The sequence below is a fragment of the Phragmites australis genome, chromosome 7 (genome assembly GCF_958298935.1).
Source record: "Phragmites australis chromosome 7, lpPhrAust1.1, whole genome shotgun sequence".
In the NCBI taxonomy this organism is placed as follows: domain Eukaryota; kingdom Viridiplantae; phylum Streptophyta; class Magnoliopsida; order Poales; family Poaceae; genus Phragmites; species Phragmites australis.
Window position 1 is genome coordinate 11636636 of NC_084927.1, and position 5328 is coordinate 11641963.

General features: G+C 38.5%; 1 long non-coding RNA gene across 2 annotated transcripts; it reads left to right on the forward strand.

Moving 5' to 3' along the window:
• The first annotated feature begins 2039 nt into the window (after positions 1–2039).
• On the forward strand, positions 2040–3698 carry LOC133923441 (uncharacterized). 2 transcript variants are annotated; one of them, XR_009910622.1, is made up of 2 exons: positions 2040–2258; positions 3271–3698. It is a non-coding gene; the product is annotated as an uncharacterized LOC133923441 (long non-coding RNA). The 2 variants fall into 2 exon arrangements; XR_009910623.1 differs by lacking the exon at positions 2040–2258 and adding an exon at positions 3074–3185.
• Positions 3699–5328: the final 1630 nt, after the last annotated feature.

Here is a 5328-nt window from a genome sequence, read left to right on the forward strand (position 1 = left end):
TGGGTCTTCAATTCGAGTTCTTCCCTTAGGAATACTTGTGCAAAAGTTTGCTTATATCCAAAAGATATTAGAGAAATTCAATATGGATAATGCATATCCATCAAAAAACCCTATTGTCACAAAAACTCTTGATATGAATAAAGATCCATTCAGACCTAAGGAGGATGATAAAGAGATATTAGGACCTGAAGTCCCATATCTCAGTGACATTAGAGTGCTAATGTATCTTACAAAATGCAGTAGGCTTGATATTGCATTTGCAGTGAATTTACTAGCTGGACAAAGCGTAACTTCAACTAAATGCCATTCGGTAGGAGTAAAAAATATCCTCAGATATCTCAATGCCACTGAAGATCTTAATTTATTCTAAAAGAAAAATCAAGATATGTGTTTGATTGGATACACAAATACTAGCTACTTATCAGATCCACATAATGCCAGATCTCATACGAGATTTGTATTCCTATATGATGGGACGACCTTTTCTTAGAAGTCATCTAAACAGACCCTTGTGATAAAATTATTTTGAATTAATCGCATTATATGAAGCATCATATGAATGTATGTCTCCACATATGGTTAACCACGTACAATAGTCATGCAGTATTGGTGCATTAGTGTCACCAATAATTATCAACAAAGATAATTTAGCTTGTATTGTACAAATATAAACTTATATATAGAGCAACATTATAAAATATATTGCTTCAAAATTATTGTATCCGTATGTATTATAGAAAAATGTAGAGATAAAAATTTTGCAAATAAAATATTATAATAATTTCATAAATTGGTATGAGAAAACTTCAAGATTTGTAAAGTTTAGAGAGAGAAAATCCCTATATATAACATGTTATGATCAGATCATAAATATTATACTCTTTTCCTTTATGGTTCCTCATATAAGGTTTTAATAAGGCAATATCAATACAAGCATATACATATGTCAGATTATTTTTCTCCTATTTTTCTTATGGATTTTGAAGGAGTTTTTTATAACATATTATACATATATATTTTGTCATAGGATTGTTAAAAGAGTATTTAACTTGTCTTATTTAGATGATGATCTTTTGATTAAGTAGGAGTGTTACGAAATTATGATCAAAGAGCAACCGTCCATAGTGGTTATAGTTGTAAGCGGGTGTCTCCCTTCCCTCTCTCTGTATATATCTATGTATGTGACAATATCAAATGAATGAAACTACCGTTTCACTCTCTTACTTTCGAATCTATGTTGATCCTGTAAGGCCTCGTTTGAATTTTGAGATATGAGAGGTAGGAAAGAGAAATATGCATTTAAAATTTAATCTTAACCATTCACTTACTTTTACTTTTTTATCCTAACATTCCATTCATTTCCCTCACCTATTCTAAAGAAGTCTAAATGAGTCGTGGCTACTAGACCGACTCGAGGCACGACACTGTAGGCATAACTCAGTCACGGCACGGCCTGAGCCGAGACGGACCGCCGAGCGTGAGGCACGGCATGCCGACACGGCTCAGCTGAGTCAGGGTTGGCATGGGCACTGCCCAGCTAGGTATGATTCAGCCCGATACACATGGGCCATGCTATTTCAGATCGTGCCGAAGCTAAACCCATGCTGAATCAGTCCGAGTAACCCATTTAATCATCTATAGCCTATTTCACCCCCTCTTTTCCTAGTTTGAAACCAAGGCCTAAGGCTATCTCTGGAGAATCTGTATCTCCATTTCACAATACTGTTGCAACGCGTTTTGGTATCTTTTAGTTATTGAAGGCAGCTTTATCTAAGTCTAACAGAATCGGTTTCTAGTTCAACAGTGACGCGGGTTGCTGCTTCGAGCGGCAACTTTGCCGAAGGAAAAAGGACTCCGCATTACTGTTGCTGTGTATGACTATAGGTCCGAAGAGACGGGAGAGTAATGGAAGATAGGAAATAAGATAGTCATTGAAGATGTTAAAAAATAGAGGATGCTATAATAATATTAAGGAAAGCTGTAATAGTATTATAAGAGATAAATTTTTAGAATGTCGGCTGGAGATGGGTTAACAGTTTTTCCGCCCCAATCTCCGGCGCCACCAAATCCTCGACGCCCAAAATCCTCCACCACCCAATTCCTCCGCCGACCAAATTCGCCCGCTGCCCCAAACGCGCTGCTTAAGGCCCCTGCGCCCCAAATCCTCCCGCCGCCGCATCTCGTCAAAACGCGCCGCTCAAGGCCCCGCCGCTCCAAATTCTTTGGACAGAACCGGTCTACAATGACGCCGAGGAAAGGTACTCCATGTTCTTCGCCATTCAATCCTGTTGTTTCTTTCCTCGCCAATGGATGCTCCTCTGCGAGCTAGCTCGAAGGCGGATGTCTTTCGGGCAAGGCGGGGCCTTGAGCAGCGATGGTCTTGCCTCTCGATGGTTTTGCTTGTTGGGTTTTGTGTTGTAATATGTTGCTGAAAGTGCTGTTAATGCTGAGCAAATCTCCTTTACATTTGCCGATTACCTGATCCGATGCGCAATGCAAGACTACAATGGTAATGTTCTTGCTCTGATCCTGTTGATTTTGGGAAGTAGAGCAGTTCACTGACAGCAGAACCCTCGCCAATAAAAAAGAGAATCTTTACAGTATACCATGATACTAGATGATGGAGAGTATCATTGTTGTGATCCAACCGTTCATTTTAGTATGTATTATTGTAATTATTTTGATACCCTTAGGGGTAATTACGTCATTGACTGACCGAACTTCGGACCTTCGCCATCCATCATCGACCGACCGACGGAGAGTGGAAACCCTAATAAATGAAATGAACAGAATAAGTGAAAGCTTATCCGAAGAATAAACTAACATTTTGATCTTCCCTAATTAAACATATAATTTACAAGTTTATCATGGTTTTTTTCCAATCCTACCCTTATGATACCCATGATACTCTTTAATGATACCCATGATACTGATGGACGATAGAGTATTATTGGACTAATCTAAACCACCGGATGAAGAAAATGGACGGCATGCACTTATTTAGGTGTACTGTAAAAGTCCTCATAAAAAAACTCGACCAAAGAGCTAGGTGGATATTATAAATAAGAAGAAATAGATATCTAAATTCGTGTCGAAGAGAATTTGAACCTAAGTAATTTAGATGTACATTTACACTCTAACCAACTGAGCTAGGCTTAGTTCCTGCAGAACCCTCACCAATAGAGGTAGCATCTTCTGCTCGAAAACATGTCCAACATTATTCTGAACTTCTCTGCTTGATAACATGCCGAGTTTGATTTGTACTTGCAGAGCTGAGAAGAGCTGAAGATTTGAATAACACGAAGAGCTGAAGATTTGAATAACACGAAGATCTGAGAAGAGCTGAGAAGGTCCTGTTGACTCTTGTAGTGTTCTTGCAGAGCTGAAGATTTTGTTCACGTTTGGTCGAGCAGAGGTATGCATCGTGAGCCAGAAGGATTTGTTCTTGCAATCCTACAGTTTGATCTTTCACACAGGTTAATTGTTTACCTTGTGTAAGCATTTTTCAGTATTTGTGTAATGATTCAGGATTCTATTTCTTATGTTCCCTGCCAAGTCAATTTTAGGTGTTGGGCTATGGTATTAGGAGTCTTTTTTGTGTTCTGTCTCTTAAGAACATTGCTCCCAGGGAAATTGGGACAGTGGCTACATCCTCTCTATATGATATGTTACCATGGATTGGATGGTATTTCCTGGCATATTTCGTTGAACAACTTTTATCTACTATGCCAGTCACTTACTGTTAGAGAACACTTTTTCATGCTAATGTTACAGTTTACCATTATATTTCACCCGGTTAGAGAAATTGTTGTGCTTTGAACGGTGAAATGTAGATGGTTGACATTGCCAATTGTCCGAGAAGAATACTAGTATTGTTTGTAAGTTGTTTGCAGAACAAGTGTGGAAATTGTTCGAATACCCATTTGAACAATGTAATTAAAAAATGTGATTGAGAAGTTTTAAGAGGGGACTGAGCTTTTGTACAATAGAGACCAATTTAAGAACAAATGGGCTAAATTAAAAGGCAGAGAATGTTGACGTGCATTTTGGGGATTGAACTTGGTAGTTGCACGCACTACCTCATCACGATATCGATAACTCAACCGGTGTTTAGAAGTTATGGTTTTGGATGGTCTGTCGTTCGTTTTGTTAAGTTTCGTGTTTGGAAAAACTGTTTTGTATATGTTGTGGTAAGACGCTGGTAGTGTCTTGAAAATTTCTATATGTTGTTTATATCATATATTGTCTGCTTTCTTTTTTTTGTGGTCAGTTATGCCGCCCCTATAGAGAAAATACTATCAAAATTTTCCATTTTCAAATAAATATGCTTAGTTGTAAAGTAGGGTGTTACATTTTGAATGGCAAAGCACGAGATGCATTTTATTAGGCCAAAGTTTTTGACTAATTAATATCGAGAATGATTTAAGACTCGATTTGGACACTTGACTTTGTTATTAAAGCTTGTCTTTGAGCTTATCGAAGTAAGCCTAGTGCCCTCACAAATTAGCAACACGGGGAATAAACTTAGCTTCAAGCGTTGACATGTGAGACCCACTATCAATACCTTGCTAGGACTACCGAAAACGATTCTTAAACCTGGCGATTTATCAAACCCATGATAAATTACTTGGTGCAAAGTGCATTATATTCGCTAGCGCACACTCTTACGCCTTTGAGACCTATCTTTGTCAAATACGCTATTCGTTTAGTACTAGTTGCCCAGTGTAGACTAGCCCGTTGTCCATGTTAGCTACCTCGTCTTTATCTCTTAGCCTCTTCACATTCCAAAAGACTCCTAGGAACAGTTCGATGGTCGTCGTGCTAGATCGTGCCGTCAGTGGAAAGTGATGTTAGTTAATGGGATTTATTCTTTGCTATAGCTCCTGCCCTAACAGCATTAGCGCCTGGTTTATGAGATGAGATGTGGTACGTAGCAGCGTCAATCGATCGATGTTCGTGCAGTATAAGTACAGGTGTGGCGTCTGCGTCTGCGTTTAATATAATGGCAGAGTTAGTGATGGAACGGAATGATCATCATGACCTAGTATTTTTTTTTACGACAGTTAACCGCCGAGGAAAAAAATACGAGAGGCAAAAATTATCTGCGGGTGATATACCTGAGGTTATGGGTTCACGATATCTGCCGGGAAGAAAAATCGACGTTTCCTGTGCTTTTCGTTTTTTTTTCCAGGAGATCTTTCCTGCGTGCACGGTTTCTACGGGCCAGTTTTTCTATATATATATATAAATATATATATATATATATATATATTTTGCGTGCTGTTTGCGTCAGAGCATCGCTTAAGATATTGATCATGAAAGAAGTGC